At 45.9% G+C, this 8,283-nt stretch overlaps 1 non-coding gene and 1 pseudogene across 1 annotated transcript; one reads left to right on the top strand and one right to left on the bottom strand.

Moving 5' to 3' along the window:
- The first annotated feature begins 494 nt into the window (after window positions 1-494).
- On the top strand, window positions 495-613 carry LOC138011918 (5S ribosomal RNA; annotated as a pseudogene).
- A 1,002-nt stretch (window positions 614-1,615) lies between these two features.
- LOC138011985 (U1 spliceosomal RNA) lies at window positions 1,616-1,779 on the bottom strand. Its single transcript, XR_011124882.1, has one exon. It is a non-coding gene; the product is annotated as a U1 spliceosomal RNA (small nuclear RNA).
- Between the last annotated feature and the right edge of the window lie 6,504 nt (window positions 1,780-8,283).

Here is an 8,283-nt window from a genome sequence, read left to right as displayed (position 1 = left end):
ATTGCGAGGTCTCGCGGCCATCATCAATACGCCACTCCACAAACGTCAGGAGAACCGAAAAAAAGCCTGTTCCGAACTCCAAAACACTCCAAAAAACTCAGCGAAAACACTAACAGACTACTCAGAAGAAAAAAACCGGTGATCCGGGACGCGAACAGAAAGGAATCCTCGAAACTTTAGGAGCTAAGACCCACGCGTGATCTTAGCCAAAAGGCCGAGAAGCGATGCCCATAGATGCTCACAGCGGACAAGGTGCTCCCAGTCTCATGGCCACGAGATATGGTGGTCCGATTACAATCCGTGGCAAGGAAGGAATGCCCAAAGCCAACCTGAAAGCGAGGCGCACACAACGATCGCCCTTGTACAGTGGCCAGCAGCCACCAGCATTGCATGGCACTTGCGTTGACAGCAAGAGGACAAATGCACATTGTGCTTGCTCTGACCTCGTTTTCATTACCCCTTATAACAAAGTTAATTTTCACGACTAATTACTTGTCTATGACCATACCACAGGGAAAACACGGGTTCTCGTTCCATCACTGAAGTTATGCCCTGTCGGGCGGGGTTAGAACTTGGATGGGAGACTGCCTGGGAATACCCCGTGTTGTAGGCTTACCTTTTTCCTTCTGTGCACTTGATTATCTCAAATAATCTCAGTTTTCTCCATAAAAGAACATTACAAACCAGGTTTTTCGAACACAACATGCCAACGATATGTCACAAATGAGACACAACAAAAACAAAATAGTTCACACGAGAAAGTGGAACTTGTATTCCCAAGGGAGCTTGTGCTTGCGAGATCTTATTAATCCAACGTTTATGACATTTAACGTATCTTTTCGTGTGAGCAAAGAACAGGCTACGACAAGTAAAAAATGCATGCACTGTTATGCATTAGATGAAGTTAATCTAGACCGGATGATATGTATACAGCGAAGGCTACAACACTATAATATTCATCTTGCGAAAACGTGACTTATGTGACATAGCGCACTTCAAAGTCTTACTGTTCCCTGCTCAACACGAACAGTACGTATTCAAATGGTGGACAAGACACTATCCTGAGCATAAAAGATTTACTTTTTATGATAACAATTCAATTAACTGATAACATAGAGAAACCACAAAGTGTTGGCCTCAGAAATGTAACGCCAACTGATCTGGCGGGTTTTCAGTTACTCAATACAAAACGGGCTCTCCAGAATGCAACATGACACAATGCAAAAGAAATCTATCACGCATACAGATGGGCGATGGAGCAGTACAAACACACATTCACTTACGTTTTCCAAACGATGCTCGAGGATAAGAGCTCAACCCACTGGTATTTTCTTGTGTCACTCGTCTATCGAAGGAAGTGCCGCTAATCGATGCGGCTGAAATAAACACGTCGTCTTGCTCTCTCTACGGCCAAGAATGAAAGAAATAAAATCACAGTTTGGCAGTGCACCATGTACGGAATGTTTACCCACAATTTCAGCAGTGGACTTCACAAATACAACTCTCCTTGCTTAGTGCTTAGTCCTTACACCACCACTGCATCTCCTGCCCTGCCCTGCCTGAAACGATACCAATAAACCTTGCCATTAGCCAACTTTGCCACCGGGGGTTGGTGCGGGGACTAGCGCGAACGCAGGTCCCCACTACCAGAAATTATACGCTCGAGTTACCCACATTTGGGGTAATCGCAAGGGTCAACCCAATCGAAGTGCAATGAAAGAGCCTCACCTTGAGAGGACTGCCTCCCTGATCACAGTGTCTCCCGCGTCAGGTAAGTTTTTTATGTTTAAGGCGAATGACAGCCCCCCGGTGGGGTAGTGCAATGGCTGTCAGACATGTAGACTCATCCACCAACAACAACGGTTTATCTTAAACGAGGGCACATCAGCGCGTCAAATATCACCAGGGAATCGAACCCCGCCACTACATATAAAGAACAAAGAACAAACGCACAAAACGATGCATTCAAGAGAGGCCTCGTCCGACTTATACTCAAGAATGGCAACATTACAAAGGACAAACAGACAAACATGCGAGAAGACATGAGGAGAACAGGACAGACAAAAGGTGCAAAAGCAAATGGCAGACCAAACGAGGTCACCAGTCAGACCAACACATCCCGCAAAAATGGGTTCGCTTAAAGGCAAGGCGCAACAAAAAAACAGGGAAAAGGGACTAAATATGGACAACAAGGCCATCACCAACAAGAGAAGCGACAACACCGCGAGCGCCCCATTGGCGCACAAAGAAATGACGACGACGGGCGGAACAGAAGTGCCGAAAAAACAGGGGAAGGTAAAAGCGAACATGGGACTTAACAAGCTCAATGACCTCGACGGGAGAGGGACGCACATTACGAAAAGGAAAATCATTATGGACAACCCAGATACAGAACTTGGAAAGGTTTAAAAGATAAACAAAAAGACGGGGGACAACACGAAGTTTATCATCAGAAAAACCAAACAAAACATGACATAGGAGGATAGAAGGAGAGAAGGGCGATGCAGAAGACAGAAGAGACTGAACCCAAGAGATAACACTAGGGGCTCGAGGGCAATAGAAAAACAAGTGCTGCAGAGACTCAACAGGATCAGAGCAAAAACATCGGGTAGAAATGTTATAACCAAAAGAAGACAACCGTTCAGCCGTGTAAAGAACCCCATGGGAACTTTCCAGGGGAGGTCAATGACAGGACGATCGGAACTGAAAAAGAAAAGCTGACGCTAGGTTGCAGGCCAATACAAAGAACCAAAAAGGGGAAAGAACTTCACAACACAATGAGGAGAGGTAACATTCACAGAGCAAAAACGAGTAGACAGATTTGGCAGACATAGACACGGCAGGAAGAAAGCTAGGTCCAGGATTAATGCCCAAAGACGAAGACTGGGAGGAATCGTTGCAGGCCCCCCAAGCCGACACCAAAGAGCGATAAAAAGGAGGAAGAACATCACGAGAAAAAGAGGCCGGAGCGGAAAAAACAACATCAGGAGAAGCATTGAAAACAGAAGAAAACCAAAAAACCATAAATGAAACCCAAGGAGACGGGGACAAAACGACGAATCCATTGAACACGAGGAGAACACACCTTAAGCTGAAAGTCAACAACGGAGAAACCACCCAAAGAACATGGCTGAACAACTACACGGTGAGCAACAAGATCACGCTTACCATTCCAAAAGAACTTAAAAATGAGAGAATTAATGTCTGCACTGACCCTTCGAGGGACAGGGACCAAAGAGGCCACGTACCAGACTCGAGATAACACTAAGGCATTGATTACAAGTGCCTTGCCATGATACGAAAGGGAACGCTGTCGCCAAGAGTTAAGCACATTTTCAACAGCAGTAATACGAGGCCTCCAATTGGCTTCCTCCACATTACCTGGCCCAAGAGAAACACCTAAAACTTTAATACTACAGGATGACGAATCAATTGCCACCGGTGAGTCAGTGCGGCCATTCCAGGCACCCAGCCACAAACCCTTACATTTAGATAAGTTTAATTTTGCTCCAGAACCACGCTCATAAAGGGAGTACACATTAAAGACTTGAGGAAATGAGGAGAGAATTATCGTCTGCGTAAGCAGAGACACACGGCAACAATGAAAAAGAACCAGGAAGGACAAGACCACTTATTAAAGTGTTTGAACGGATATTTCAAAGCAAAACTTCAACAACCAAAACATAAAGAAGAGGGGACAACGGGCAGCCTTGACGAACACCATGCGACAAAGAAAATGACTTCGATATATACCCGTTAACATTAACAGCACTACGAACACCAGAATAAAACAAATCAACCCAGCGAACAAAGGAGGGACCGAAACTGAAAGAAAAGAGAGTAAAGCGGAGGAAAGGCCAATCCACCCTGTCAAATGCCTTTTCCTGATCGAGAGACAACAAAGCAGCTGGGACACCAGTATGAGTGCAGTAGTCCACCACATCACGAAGGAAAGCAACATTTTCCCCGATGAAGCGACCGGGAACACCACACGTCTGATCTTTCTCAACAACAAGATGGATAACCTTTAGTAGCCGAGCTGCAATGGCACGAGAAGCGACTTTATAGTCGACATTTAACAGGGGGATTGGCCTCCAGTTCTTTGGATCCAGACGATCCCCTTTCTTGAAGGAGAGGGAGATAATACCACGGCGCTGAAAGGAAGACAAACAACCAGAAACATAAGCAGAATTTAGAACATCAACAAGATCGGAACCGAGAACAGGCCAAAACTTAATATAAAATTCCATTGGAAGGCCATCACAGCCAGGACCCTTACCCCTAGCCATGCCATTCAGGGCCACAAAACACTCCTCCTGGCTGAGAGGGCCCTCACACTAGTCACTTTGATCAGGCGGAAGCACAGCAGAAACATGAGAGAGTAAGTCAGCATGAGCAACAGGATCACACGGAGCAGCAGAAAAGAGATTGAAATAAAAGGAGCGAAAAGCATCACACGAGCCAACAACAAGAGGACCATCGCCCACTGTCAACGCCGCAACATTGCGATCCACCGAATTCTTTCGCTCTAGGCCAAGAAAGAAAGAGGTTGAAGATTCCCCTTCTTCGACCCACTTGACACGAGCACGGACCTGAGCGCCACAGGCGACCTCCAGGTCTAAACGACTGATACTTTTAATGGTATTATAATAAGCAGGCAGGAAAGAAACGTGGCCAGCATCAACGAGAACTATAAGGTGAGCAGCAAGGCGATCAAGAGTGTCACGCTCAAGACGCCTAGACCGACCACGCTGCTTACAGTAATTAATCGTAAGACCCTTAATACGGGCCTTACCCTCATCCCACCACTCAGCTAAGGACTTAAAGGACTGGTGACAACGCCGCCAAGCACACCAGAAATCAGAGACAAGGGAAAAATAGTTCTCCTCATCCAGAACAGAAACATTCAGCTTCCAGAGCACCGGGCCAGGAGGAGTAACGGATGGAAGAGAGCAAACGAAGGATAAGGCAGAGTGGTCAGAATAAGGGCATGGTAGTATATCTGCCGAAGACACAAAAGGAAGCCAGGAGAGGGGGCAGCCAATAAGATCGATACGAGAGGCTAAGGCCCCATCTCTCCTAAACCACGAAAAACAAAAATCAGAAGGATGCTTCAGGTGCCAAACATCAACAACACAACAATCCAGAAAGAGGGCACGCAACACAGACATACTTTCACGGGATGTATCGAACGGACAAGAACCATGACGATCCATAAGACGATCCAGAACGGTGTTAAAGTTCCCACGGAGAAGAGTAGGAACAGACGGATCGATATGGTCGACACAATGAACGAAAAACTCATCACGGTCAGGATTACGATTTGGTGCATAGACACAGGCAACACGAAAGACAGACTCACGAAACTCAAACTCGGCCAGGACAAAACGACCATCGAACTCACACAAAATATCTCGACAACCCAGAACAGAACGATAAAGGATGGCAACACCACAAGAACGATTAGAACCAAAGGAACCGGTTCACAAATAACCAAAACGGACCAAGAGAACAACTCAGAAGAAGAGACACCATGAGTCTCCTGCAGACAAACTACCATGGGAAAAAGATGAGAGAGCCATTGAAAAAAGGCAAGCCTCTTATCCTCATCCCTCAGACCATTGACATTAACCGAATAAATGGTAAGGGCCATAATAAGGAAAACAAAGAAAGAGGCCATCACTTCCAACAAGAAGAGGGTTTCATAACAGCAGCCAGAGCAGCCTTAGTAAAATGAGGAGAGACATGAGAAGAGACTTGACCACGACTTTTATAGTCAGGAAGAGGATAAGGACTACAACGGCCAGTCTGCTAACCTTTTTACTGTTTAAGTTCATAACACCACTACTATTACTTACTTTATTACTTTTGTATGTTTCATAATGTATGTTTGTTTCACTGTCATTATTTACATTATCAATACTTTTGTTTGTTTCATTAACTACTACTCATTTGTTCGTTTCATCATCAGAACTACCATCATAAGTTTCATTATCACCACTATTCTTAACTACAGTAATATTAACTTCATCATTATCTAATACAGTATCAAGAGAGGCCCCAAACACATCAACAATCTGACTATCAATCGCATTGATGACTTCAGAGCTCAAATCACTCCACTGCATAGACTCAGAGCCAGATGCTGTGGAAGTGAAAGACTCAATGAGGACCTCAGAAGAGGATTCCTTAGACAAAATGGACTGAGAACAGGAGCCAGCATCAGTCACATCCGTGATTGGGTCGGAGGAATCACTATATGAAACAATAGGAGTAGTGGACGGTACGGCAGGTGTAGGAACAGGTGAAGCAGCAGGAGAATCAGGATCAATGACCGGCGCAGCATCGGCTTCAGCAGGGGTTGGGTCAGCAGAGGCAGTACCCCAAGCATTGGGCGCATTAGTACAGTCATGCTGGACGTGGCCAGGGTGATGACATCGCATGCAACGACCTTTGTAGGGACAGTCTTGGGCCTTGTGAGAACCCTCACAAATGTCACATGTTAATGGCATACCCTTATACCATAGATAATCGTTAACCTTAATAGTACGGGGAACAGCATGAGAGCGTGTCATACGAACAATAATGGACCCATCTGCTACATTATTAAGGTGTAACCAGGACCTATGATGGATGTCATGGACTACACCATAGTAAGACATAACATCTCTCAAGGCCGAAAGATCGGCCTCAAAAGGGTAACGGTAGACAAGAACATTCTCGGGCCTGGGGCCACCACCCCTCACAGGACATTGAATACTATCGACAGACAAACATTCCTTATTTAAAACGGCTAGTTTAACTGACTCATCTTTAAAGGTAACACGAACAGTTCTACTTGGCATAAACTGCAGGGAGAGAATATCACCATCTCTAAATTCGTCACAGATTTTCAAGGCAACATTATTAATAGGGCAATCGTCAACTATAGTACACTTCAAAGAGCGGGACATGGCAAAAATCAAAAAGGATGGGGGGGGGTGGGGACGGCACAGGCCGAAAAAGGGCAAAAGCCCCACTCACCGCAGATCCAAAAAGGCTTGATAAATGCCAAGAAGATGAAGTGAAGGCCCAAAATGGCGACCAAAAGGTGAGCACCAAGTGGAGATACCGACCATGCAGAAAGACCAGATGAAACACGGAACCAAAATGGTAGGGCCTCCGGCCAGGTCACATGCTCGTCGTCCTGTCGTGTCGTGCTGTCCACTCACTGCTATGCTACCTAGAAAAGAGAAGATGATGTGAAGGTTGGTTGGTCACTTGTTCTGCTTTCATTTGATTATTTCTTCCCCAGAGGGAAGTGGGCCCCACTCGGAGGTAGTCCTATACCGAAGCATTGTGGAGACACGTCGTTTGATTTACACTCCAGAATGCCAAAAATTTTAAGAGATATTATTGAAAACGACAGCTATATACAATTGTTTATGTTTGCTGATGTCATATTATATGCTAATGAAATAACGAATTTTATTTTGATTGTAATATTATAAATTCTTTGGCGTTTTGTGTTTAAAAAGGCAAGCCAAGGAAGGGAGTGATCGAGCGGCCGCGTCCGAAGGCCTGGAACCCCGCCCCTGCAAGGCTCGGTTCCCGGGCTCGGCCGCCACCCTCTGTGTCCCTGCCTCAAGGATTAAGCGTAGCTTATCATTGTCTATGCTACAAAATATGCTCATATGGGCCCAAGTTTTTAGGAATTCATTGGGGGGATAATAGGAGTATGCCGTGGAGAGAAGCATGCATACCCTTGTTTTTATTTTATCGATAATGGCCTGGGCGGAGGTAACCTTCTGATCGAAAGTGCGATGGTTCCGCGCCGCCCAGATTTCATTTAAAGTAATATTAAAGAGGAAACGACAAATAAGGTTCGCTTTAGAGGACTGGCCATCCTGAGGGAGGCCATGTCCGAAACAAACTAGAGCTGGACTTAGAGTTAAAGTTTTAGAATAGAAAGGGTGTACGGTTTGAAGCACCCACGCCCACACCTGGGTTGCCCCATTGCATTCACAGAAGGCGTGAGAGAAAGATTCGGTAAGGCCACAGGTAGCGCAACGCTCGCTAACATGGAGCCTACGCCACCATTTTAGAAAGGCCCGAGTTTTAATAACTCCGTGCGCCAAGCGCCACGCCACGCTATGTCGGCTTGCCAATTGGTACTCAGACCCCCATATATGCTCGGCCAGATGTGACGCCAAGGTAGGGTGACAGACAGTTTTCCCTCCCAAGCGAATGTGCAAGGCAGTCGCCGGGGCGAGGGATTCACGAGTTTCTCGTAGAAGGTTTTAA

This window comes from Montipora foliosa, chromosome 7, assembly GCF_036669935.1.
Source record: "Montipora foliosa isolate CH-2021 chromosome 7, ASM3666993v2, whole genome shotgun sequence".
In the NCBI taxonomy this organism is placed as follows: domain Eukaryota; kingdom Metazoa; phylum Cnidaria; class Anthozoa; order Scleractinia; family Acroporidae; genus Montipora; species Montipora foliosa.
This window is presented reverse-complemented; position numbering and strand designations above follow the sequence as displayed.